We start from the raw sequence: 12,208 nt of genomic DNA, 5'->3' as shown, positions 1-12,208 counted from the left end.
TTGGAGAACATTCAGCAGACACCCTGAAAATGTTTGTCTTTGATGGCAAATTTCTTCCTGGTCACTTTTCTCCCAAAGGCACTTAATTTTGTGCAATTGAAATCTTTCTAAGAAAATAATACTGCCCTCAAGTGTTTGATCTGCTCTGGGGATCTGAAGCTTAGGTTTGTGGACAAGAAAGTAAATGGTACACACACACACACACACACACACACACACACACACACACACACACACACAAGTCCTCCCCAATATGCCAACTTAAAATGATTTCCAGTGAATACAGACAATGCAGGTAAGATGGTACCCTTCTGTTTGTTTGTTTTTGTTTTTTGGGGGCCACACCCATTTGATGCTCAGGGGTTACTCCTGACTAAGCGCCCAGAAATTGCCCCTGGTTTTGGGGGACCATATGGGAAGCCGGGGATCGAATCTTGGTCCTTCCTTGGCTAGCGCTTGCAAGGCAGACACCTTACCTCTAGCACCACCTCTCCGGCCCCTTGTTCGTTTGTTTTTAAAGCATGCCCAAAACATAACATGGATGGACAATTTAGCTTCCAGGGCTAAATAGCAGAAAGACATGATTATTTTCACTTAGAGTTTAAAAAAGCAAAAACATTTCCCCCCTCCCCAGAAACCCAAGGAAAAAACCCACAAATTTAAACAGTTTCAGAAATCATCAGAAAAGCAAGAAAAGGGCCTTTCATGTGGCTATACAAAAAGATCTGTTGAAGAAAATTAGCTCCTACAGGAATAGGATTGAGAATGTGACAGATACTCACTTGGATCTAAATTTAACATCTTTCCACCTTGTCAACGTTTTAATGCCCTTCCTAGTTACTATAGTGACTGTACCTTGCAATTCCATATTTAATTTCTAGGTAACAGGCGACACTCGTGGAGACCAGCGTGTGGGCATAGGTTAAAAAAATCTGTTTGTTAAACGTCATTTGGAATTAAGTGCTTGAAAAGAGCATAATTGAGAATTAACTGCTTGAGCACTGTCTCTGTCTTTGCAATCTCTCTTGCTCACTCTCTCTTACTCTCTCATCTTTCCTCACTCTTTCTCTCACATACACATATCTTGCTTTATCTCACAAGAACTTTGAAACACCTTCCGATATAAGTTATACAAGATGAATCAGGAAGCATGATTGAATCCTAATTTTGAGAGTAAAATCTTTGACACGATTCCCTTGCATTACTAGGAAAACAAAAAGCAAACCAAAAAGGAAGGTTCTAAAATAAGTCCTTTTTAGCCTGTCACTCTTGATGTTTGATGAAGCTGCGAACAAAAGAACAGCCTCAATCGTCCAGGAACTGTTCCAGGGATGTAACAATTACAATATTATTCTGCTAAAAAGGACAGTTACATAGGTGGGAGTTGTTGGTATTTTTTTTCTCTCACATCAAACAGCATAACTTGCTTTAAAAAATTCCAGATAAATGTGGAATTTTCTGCCCACTGAAAAGATAAAGAGTATAATTGCTCTTCACATTTGAAAAGCACTTTATGAGGAGTGTATTTCAATCTCCTAAACTAAGTTGTCAAAGGATTCCTACCAGACAGTACAGAGCTGTTCCTCTTCTTATACTTACAGGTATTGGCTCTATGGGAAGGCTCTCTGGAGTAGACAAATAAGTCAAATGAAATGCTGGTTTCCAAATCAAGCACCAGCATTTTAGAAGCTACCATTTCTGAATCAAGCAGCATGCAAAAACAAGGTCATATTCTACAGGAGTGCTTTTCAGCTCCTGAAAATACATGTTCAAGACACAGCCCAAAGTAGGGTCCATCCTAAGGTACTGAAACAAAACAAAAAGACACTAGAAAAGTGGGGAGTAGTAGGACTAGGGAGTTAGCTCAAAGGGATGGATTGCATGCAAGAGGCCCTGACTTTGATCCCAGACTCCCAAACTCCCAGTGCCCAATGCCCCTCACCTAACTTACAATTTATAGTCCTGAGGACCCTAATGACTCCCACTGGGTCCCCAGTACTAGTCAGGTCAGCACGATGAGGCTAAGTGCTATCAAGAACAGCTTTTGGGGGCTTCTGTACTGCTAGGAAAGCCCCTATTAAAAAACAATAAAACAAAACCAACCAGAGCCAGGGTTTATAGTGATACTGAGGCAAGTAAGGCATTTGGTGCATGTAGCTGATTGCGTTTCTATCCCGTGTATCCCATCTGACACCCCTAAGACCTTCTGAGCACAGAGCCATGAAAAGTCTCTGAGCACAGTCAGTTGTGGCCCACAAATGAACAAATAAATAAATACAAGACCAAAGAGATCTCTCAAGGAGCTGGAGCTCTGCCAGGAGACAAAGTAACCCTGAGAATGCCAGGTGGGGCTCCCAAAACAACAACAATAACCACAACCACAACAACAACAACAACAACAAAGCAAAGGAAAAGGGCAATGGAAAAGGAGAAGAGGGAATATTCAGAAAACCCAAACTCTGGAATATGTTCAGAAATATATCCTAAGACTCAAAATCTCTTTCTCTGTTCCTGGCCCCAATCTAGTCATTCTTTTTTTTTTTTATTAAATAAATTTTTTATTTAAGTAACATGATCATATTTGGGTTACACTCATAACCAGAACACCCCCCTTCACCAGTGCAACATTACCCCCTCCCCGCTTCCCATCCCCTGCCTGTATTCTAGACAGGCATTCTACTACAGTAATTTGTTCAGTAAGTTGTATTTTTTTCCTTAAAGATAAGGGTAAAAAAGTATAGTAAAGGTGTGATAGTGGCAATTGCCAATGTTTGCATAGGTCCAGAAAAATGGAGAACATGGAAAAAAAATCCTTGACCTGATTATAAAAAGGCCTCACCCCAGAAGTTTATTGGCATAAGACAGACTCTGGGATCCAGGCATACCAGTCTATCCAACTCCAGAAACTTTTTCACACTTTAGCTATAGTTGGTATCAGACTTTTATATTTAAAGACTCTGGATTCTATGCATTTCTTTCATCGATGTCAGGCTGATGTGGAGCATCCTCTAGTTTCAGCATATCATTAAATGCAGAGCGATCTGCCCTGCATGCAGCCTGTTGCTGAGTCGCCTGGGTGTTGGGAGTACTCTTTGGAGTAAGTCAATGCCAAAGCAGTGGTAGGTCTTCTCTGGTAGAGGCTTGGATCCTGGGAATGTTAAAGACAATTGTGGTTGTTTCCACAGTTCCGGTGTGTGTGGGCGATGCCCATTCTTCTGAGGCCTGAGCCAAATCATTATGCCAATGTTCAGGGTTAAAGGCCTAATTACATTACCAAATGTGTGTTCCCATCTCTATTAGATTGGGTAGACACCAAGACTGACCTTCTGCCCCAACACCACCATCCAGCTCCTAATTGAATGACACCCTCTCGGTCCCCAGCTCATGCCTATACAAACAACACGCCTGTGCACGACGCCTGTTGACCCATGCTTGGTGGCTTCTCATGCCCCCATCAAACTATGGACTGTTGCATGATACCGGAATCAGCTTCAGCATAACCCCTAGTTCAAGGTCAATATAGGGTTCTGTAATGCCGCAAAACATGTCTCAAACTCAACTATCACCTGTTGTCTTCAAATACCCTTTTCTTTTTTTTTTTCTCTTTAAAACATAAAAGGGTCACATGTATCTCTTTTGTATATCTCAGATGTATTCCCTTAACATCTATAACTCTTTTCAAATATCCTCATTTAGTGACAATTTTGCCCACTATATTAGTTATTTGATTGTTTGATTTTTCCCCCAGTGAGATCTGTTCTATAAGCAATACTGGTAGAAGAGTAACTCTGTATAGATTTCACGTTTGTACCAAGTTACGGGAAATGTTGGACTTTATTCGTTGGCCCCCAGATGCACCTACAATATATTGTGGCATTGCTTCTCTTTTGCATAGGCACATTAAAATGGGAAAATAATACATATGCAAACAAGTTCTTATCTAATAGAGATGGGAACACAAATTTGGTAATGTAATTAGTCGTTTTTTTTTGTTTTTGTTTTTGTTTTTGGGTCACACTCGGCTGTGCTCAGGGGTTACTCCTGGCTCTATGATCAGAAATCACTCTTGGCAGGCTCAGGGGACCATGTGGGATGCTGGGACTCGAACCAATGACCTTTTGAATGAAAGGCAAACACACTACCTCCATGTTATCTCTCGGGCCCCAATCTAGTCATTCTTGACCTCACTCATCAAGTGTGCTACACGGGTCTCAATAGTTACCTCACCATGCTTCAGGGATTCCCAGAAGTGTTGTGGAACACCATTCAGTGCAGGGCAGGGGTCTCAAACTCGCGGCCCGAGGGCCGTTTGCAGCCCTCCGTACAACATTTTGTGGCCAGAGGCCGGCCTTCAAATATCGCAGTATTCGTGATTCGCTTACCGAATAATCGCAATAAAAATCGCATTAGTAAGAAAAAAATCGCATTAAACATTCGCATACCCCGAGCAGTTCTGTTTGGGGTATGCAAATGTTTAATGCGATATTTTGCGATTTTTTTCTTACTAATGCAATTTTTTATTGCGAATATTCGGTAAGCAAAATCCCTTATGCGGCCCTGCCTCACCCCGACTTTGCCTCCTGCGGCCCCCATATAAATTGAGTTTGAGAACCCTGGTGCAGGGGATTAGGTAGTGCTGGTTGAACCGTGTCCTGGGGACCCAACCTGGGGACTCAACATGCAAGGCACATGCTCCACCGTTGAGTTATCTCCCTGACCCATTTATCAGTAAGGAATCTACACGGAGAAGTCTTAGAATCAGATGTTCCAAGGATTCATTCCAGATAGGTGAGAAAGCAGTGGGACCTGTATATATAAAAAAACAAACAAGTCCCAAGCTGTCCAGAGGAGGAGTGAGGAATAGTTTACTTGTACACATGCTCAAACAGCATCTAAGGCAGGTTTCTCAGCTGGAGGCCAGAAAGCATGCAGGAAATTTTAGGGGGCCAAGATGAAAATGTAAACCAGGGGTGGTGGTGATTTTGATTGATGTGAGATTAGGGGTCAATCCAAAGACAGAGAGGCCTCAGAAGGTCAGAAGGGGCCATAGCAGGCAAAAATGATGGAGAAATTCTGATCGAAAAGAATCCACAGGCTTTATCTCAGTACGAATCAGGGAATTTGCGGCCATATTGCCAGACCACAGACCAAAGTGCAACTCTATGACAGGCAACCGTAAATTAGAATGTAGATTTGACTTTTATTCTTTTCTTTTTTTAATTTTTTTTCTGTAGAATTGTCACATGCCCTCTGAGGACTGAAAATAGTGATATATTACTGTTCTTGGGCACTTAGGGTACAAGCATTTTATTCATTATTGCTCCATATGAATTATTTTACAAGTGTTCACTCTTTGAAGGGTTACATCAAACAAGCCCGTCCCTACCAATGTCTCAGTAGGAAAAGAACAGTAATGAAAAGGAACCACAAGAGGGCGTGCTAATACTTTGTTTGAATAGAGACAACTCAGCAGGATCTAAGCACAAATTCAGGTACAGAATTTAGGTATAAACTAATTCTTTTGCTGCAGTTAATAAATATCAAATATGAAAAGTTTTACTTAATAAGTTTTGTAGGGGGAGGAGATAAAGTACCATAGGCAGGGCGCTTGCCTTGCACACAGCTGACTCAGATTGAAGACTCAATATCCAGTAGGTTTCCCAGAACTCTGCCAGGAGAGATTCGGGAATGCAGAACCAGGAGTAAGCCCTGAGCACTGAAGGGTGTGGTCCATTCCAAATAATAAGTTTCAAAAAATTTAGGATGAGTAATGAGATTTAAAAGGAGCATTGATTTATTTTATTTTGAAAAATTCTTTTTTAGTCACTGTGAATTGCAAACTTTTTCATGATTGTGTTTCAGGCATAAAATGTTCTGACATTAATCCTTTCACTAGTGTCCACTTCCCTCCACCAATGTCTCCAGGTTCTTTCCCACACACAGTCTGTCTCTGAAACACTTAAAAAATATTTGTAGACACTGTGGTTTACAGCACTGCTACTGATCAGGTTTCACAAGGTACTTTCCACCTTTCAGGACTCCTCTTTTCACATCCCCATCTGCAGCTCCCACTGGCAAGTTTTTTACTGAACACCAGTTCTCATGTCCCTTTTTCCTGTCTCTTAGAAATAAATGATACGTTTTATTCTTAAAACTTTATTCTCCTGGATTTCTACATTACTCATCATTTCTACCATCACAAGTTATAAAGATGGTTTTCAGAAACATAAGCATTGTTGCCTTTTGTTATTGTTTACCAAATCTATAACAATTTGGTAAATTTATTGTTCATTTTAGCAGATAGGAGAATGATTAAAAAGAATGATGACAAATTTTTAGAGGTTAAACTATTTTTTCCTACAAAACTGCCCTTGTGCTTTCAATATATATATATATATATTAATAATGATTTTTATTGAGACTATTTTCTGTCAGTTTTAGGCCCTAATATTTCTCTTTAGTCATAAGTAAAATCTAAACTTGGGTTTGGAAAAATAATTTGTATGATGTACACCTTTTTTGTTTTGTTTTGTTTGTTTTTGGGCTACACTGGACAGCTCTTTGGGTCACTCATGGCTCTGTGCTCAGAAATTGCTCCTGGAGGCTCAAGGGACCATATAGGATGCTGGGGATTGAACCCAAGTCCATCCTGGGTTGGTCATATGCAAAGCAAATGCACTACCATTGTGCTATCGATCCGGCAATACCTATATGCTGTATACCTTAAGGCATGGAATTAAAAGTAAAGATTAAGAAGCAAGTGACAAAAAACTTAGAGTATATGAGGTTTGGATAATGTTGAAAGTAAATGTGGATTTTCACTTATGAATGAAAAGTTATGACTGTTTTTATGGATCGTTTTCCTTTCATCTGAGGATGAAGAAGTATTTTTTTCTGAAGGGTGTGATATTTTAAATTTACAGTCACTTGTTCTCTGTGTAGCTCTGATCTCTTCCTATATAAAGACTAAATATGCCTTGTATGCAGCTGAGCTTGCTCTCTTTGATCTTTGGTAGTTCCCGAGCACTGCCAGGTCCTAAGCCCAGGACCATCAGCATGCCCTGAGCACCACTAAGTGTGACTTCCAAACCCTAAAAGAAATTTCCCTCAAAAAAAAAAAAATCCCTCCAAAACAACAACAATAACAAGAAAAAAAACAAGAAAAACATTGTTCCTGTTGCACGAAAACAACTAACAGCCAGCACATGGACAGGCCTGTTCATGTTCCAATAGATTGCTATTTATGCAAACAGATGCCAGATAAAAACTGGATCCTAGATTGAAGTTTTCTAAACCCTGATTTAGCTAGCTATGGCAGGCTGGGAGCTGGTAGACAGCAGTTGTATTACCCGGGTCACCAGACTCAGGTTCAATTTCTGACACCATGTGGTCTTTAGAGCATCACTGGGTGCAGCCTAGGTGGCCCCATAAATCTCTAGGGTGGCTGGACTAATCTGGGCATTTGCAGGGCCATTTTTCATTCTCAAGCCCGTGCATAGAATCACTGGCCTGAGGTGAACAGTGGGGCCCCTGGACCTCCCAAGCATTGCTCAGGAGACCTTCAAATATAACTGTACAAAAGAATGCCAAGTAATATGCAAAATACAAAATACTATGATATATTATTACAAATGCAATAAATGCAGTTTGATACAATTTTAAGTTGAAAAGGTTATATTTGATTTGCATCCTGCCTACCTAGGTTTGACTCACCACCAATACATATGGGCCCTTGAACACCCCCAGGGGTCACTGGGGAGTGTAAAGCCAGGAAGATCCCCTGAGCACCACAGGTAAGGCAGAAATGAAAATAAAATATCTAGCTCTGAACCTCTTTATGGAATTAAGAATCCCAAGAAGTAAACTTTAGAGACATGCACAGAGGGGCACTTAAAGCACCTTTGATGAGAGAGCAGGAAGTCATAAAAAAAAAAAAGCCTCTTTGCAGGCCCTGAAAAATGTTCCGCAAAGTCCTTAGCAAGAAGCCAAAATAAAAACTGTCTTAGGAAAAGGCGTCATTTTGAAAATGGATTGAAACAGGTGCGTAGCTCGCTAAAATAAGTACACCCTCCTCACCCCAGAGTAAAAAGAAACTGTCTTAAAAGGAAGAACTGTGTTTGATGTATTTGCAATTGGACTTGGACAAGCTCCTTGGATACATCCACTGTAATGACAGCTGGACCTGGATACGCCCGGGACACGCCCCTGGACGCGCCCCCTGTCACCCAGGGTATAAAAGGAAAAAAAACCTGGAGAGTTGGAGGAGGGCCCAGCAGGGTAGTGACCAGATCAGCAAGGGCTGGCTTAAGGGAGGTGAGGGAGGCAGTAAAGCATCCCTAAGATGCTCTTTATCTACCCTTCCTTTTCTATTCTCTCTGGAACCCAGATCTACAGACCTCCCCCCAATCCCCTTTGGCCTGTGAATTTTTCTCTCTGTCTTTCTCTGTCTCTCTCTGCCTCTGTGTCTCTCTCTGTCTCTCTCTTCCTCTGTCTCTGTCTCCCTCTCCTTCTGACTCTCTCTGTCTCTCTCTTCCTCTGTCTCTGTCTCCCTCTCCCTCTGATTCTGTCTCTCTGTCTCTGTCTGTCTCTCTCTGTCTCTCTCTTTAACCCTCTATCTGTCTCTGACTCTCTCTGTCTCTCTCTTTGTCTCTCTCTGTCTCTCTGTCTCTGTCTCTCTGTCTCTGTCTGTCTGTCTGTCTGTCTGTCTGTCTGTCTGTCTGTCTGTCTCTTTCTCTCTCTCACTCAGAAGCCCCCAGGGCAGTGGCAGGCTTTAGACTTCAGGCGGAATAAAAAGACACTTGATTTCTTCTTTATCTGCCCTTGTGAGCCTTGTAGCACCTGGACCCTGTAGCTTTGGGCCCTTGCAGCCCAGCAGCAGCCTGGAAACAGGCAGCCTTGCAACTCTGCAGCTAATTACAGACTTGCAGATAACTGCTGTAATTTGCAGATAATTGAGCACCTTGCAGATAACTGCAGTAATCTATAGATAACCCTGGGATTCTGCAGAGTTGAGTCTGAGTGCCAGAGACCCTGAGACAGAAGTGACAGAAAAAATCTGGAACCCTGCAGGAAGTGATAATTTTGTAGCAAGACAATAAGGTTGATATTTAGTGGCAAGTCTGTGCCCTCATTATCTGGATACAAGGACATTTACTGTTCTTACAACAGTTTCCCTTTGGAGGTAAGGTGGTTTGCATGCTAAATTACCACACCTCACCACTTCCTGAGTGCTAATGACCTCTCTCTCTTATGCCATGTCCTTTCTGGACTACCTACTTCTCCCTGTTCCTCATATCTCTTTGGTCTCCACCCCTAGTTAGTGATTTCAGTTCTGTTCACAGGAGTCAGAGGGTTTGATTCAAGGACATTTTCATAAGAAGACCTGGGACCTTGAATATTTTTTAAATTACTGAAGAGATAGAATAGTGGACAGCGTGCTTGCCTTGCACAAGGACAACCTGGGTGTGATCCCCAACATCCCATGTGGTCCCCTGAGCCGCTCCAGGGGTGATCCCTGAGGGCAGAGCCAGGAGAAAGTTCTGAACACCACCAAGTGTGGTCTGAAAAACCCATGTACTTTCTCTCTGGCCCCTTAAAAAAGTTATGTAAAGTTTTTGTTTGTTTTTAGCAACATCAGATGAATTCCTTAAAAGTTTCATGTGCTATCCGGGAAGAATAAGTTTCCCATAAAATCAGGACTAGAAAATAATGCCTGAAAGAAGTTTGTTTGGGCGTGGGGGAGGCTTTCCCAAGTGCTGTTCAGGAGACTGGGGGCTCTTCTCAGTGAATCTCAGTAGTTCAATGTGAGGTTTTGAGGATGAGATACTGCTTGGGCCTTGAACTTCTGAGAGCTATCGGGGCCACCCTGAATCCCTCTATTATCTCTTCAGTCCATTTTGCCGGGAGTGGGGTGGGGAGGGGGTACATTTGGTGATTATCAGGGTTTACTCCTGATCCTTCACTCAGGAATGGTGGGCTTAGAGGTCAGGGATCAAATCTGCAAATCAAATCACATGCAAGTCAAATTCCCTACCCACTGTACTATCTCTCTGGACCCAGAAAAATTTTAACACGGGGCCGGAGAGATAGCATGGAGGTAGGCGTTTGGCTTGCATGCAGAAGGATGATGGTTCAAATCCTGGCATCCCATGTGGTCCCCCAAGCCTGCCAGGAGCAATTTCTGAGTGTAGAGCTAGGAGTAACCCCTGAGTGCTGCCTGGTGTGACCCAAAAACCAAAAACCAAAAAGAAAGAAAAAAAAAAGAAAAATTTCAACACAATACTTTCAAAGAAAGATAACTGCAGAAAAAAATAAAGTTTAAAATCAACAAACAAATAGACTTCCCATACTCATTTTACAACTAATTGTTGTTGTTGGTGGTCTTTTTTGTTTGCTTATTTGTTTGTTTGTTTTTTTGGGTCACACCCAGTGATGTTCAGGGGTTACTCTGGGCTACACGCTCAGAAATTGTCTTGGGCTTTGGGGACCATAAGATCAAACTGCCGTCCATCCTAGGCTAGCACTGGCAAGGCAGACGCCTTACAGCTCCACGCTACCATTCCGGCCCCTGATTTAAGAACTATTTGGTTTGATTTCCAAGAGCCTAGATCCCAGACATTTTGATAACTCTGCCCAGCTGGGTCTCAAGAACTGCCAGGCTAACACTGGTGGTTTGGAAAACATTACATAGACTAACCATCCCCAGGTTTGAAACTTGGCTGTTCTAGGTTCCATTTCTGGCTCCACCTTATGTTAGTTGTCCTTGAGTAACATTTCCAAGCTCAGTTCCACTGCTGGCCATTCAAAATTAGTATTTTGGAAGATGTGATGCTATGACTATTCCTGGTTCTGTACTCAGGCCTGAACCCTGGGGGTACTCAGGGACCACATGTGTGTTGAGAAATTTCAATCAGGGTTAGCTATATGCAAGGAAGTGCCTTTCCTCCTTTCTTGTCTTTTTGGCTTACAGTGTCAACTTTTGCCCCCAAATAAGGATTGAACATCTGCTATGGAGTTAGTGGCTTTATAGTTAGGTTATAGGCTACATACTCTGTCCCTGGTCATTGTTGGGGGACAGTATAGCTGGATGTGCTTCACTCAACAGTGTGATTCATCAGGGCAATGCGGGGTACCTGGTGTTTGGAGCTGAGGAAATGGGACATTCAATCTGTGCATGGCCTACACTACTGACTAAGAGTCACAGAGCCTGGATTACTGACTAGTGGTCCAAAACCAAGTTTATTGTGTGAATTTAGGTTTTTATAGTGCATTGGCCAGGGCCTATATGATCAGGCCCCTGTAGCTTGGTTTACAGAAGTTCATCAAAAGGGAAATTACACATGAAGTCAGAAAGGAGTAAACCACAAGGGCTTAAGGGAAGCAGAAAGACATAGATGCCTATCTCAAGGTGGTGAAAAGAAAATAGGGATGCCTGCACTAAGAGATGGCCAGATATGGAGATATTTTTGTGAGGCACAATGTCTGCTGGTTTTCTAGAGAGGAGTCAGATCTATGCCGAGCTAGGTTCCAGTCATATCTGGAATGTTGTTCCTAGGCCTTTGCCCTAGACCTGGAGCATTCTCCAAAGGAAGCTACTTCACCATTGCTGAGTCTGATCACAAGTAAACTAAAAAAAACCCCAAACAAACAAATAAACAATAAAAAACAAAAAAAAAAACAAAAAACAAAGACAAAAACTCAACAATTTAGTGGACTCCAATAGGCAGCACACAGAGTTATATCAATAGTGAGAGCATTTTACTGTTGGTTAGGGGCCAACCCAACAGCACCCAGGACTTACCTCTGACTGCACTCAGAGATCACTCCTTATAGTGCTTGGGGACCCTATGTGTTACTGGGAATCGAATCCATACTATCTCTGTAGAATCTCTCCAGCCCCAAAGTTTAAGCATTTTTTTTTACTCCCCCTATTGCTAAATTATCTTTATTTAAACACTGTGATTACAAATATGATTGTAGTTGTATGATTACAGTCATGTAAAGAACGCCCCCTTGACCGGAGAGATAGCATGGAGGTAAGGCGTTTGTCTTTCATGCAGAAGGTCATTGGTTCAAATCCCGGCATCCCATAGGGTTCCCCGTGCCTGCCAAGAGTGATTTCTGAGCGTGGAGCCAGGAGTAATACCTGAGCACTGCTGGGTGTGACCCCAAAACAAAAAACAAACAAACAAACAAACAAAAAAGAACA

Source organism: Suncus etruscus, chromosome 13 (genome assembly GCF_024139225.1).
Source record: "Suncus etruscus isolate mSunEtr1 chromosome 13, mSunEtr1.pri.cur, whole genome shotgun sequence".
In the NCBI taxonomy this organism is placed as follows: domain Eukaryota; kingdom Metazoa; phylum Chordata; class Mammalia; order Eulipotyphla; family Soricidae; genus Suncus; species Suncus etruscus.
The sequence above is the reverse complement of the archived record's forward strand: the minus strand, read 5'-3'. Positions refer to the sequence as shown.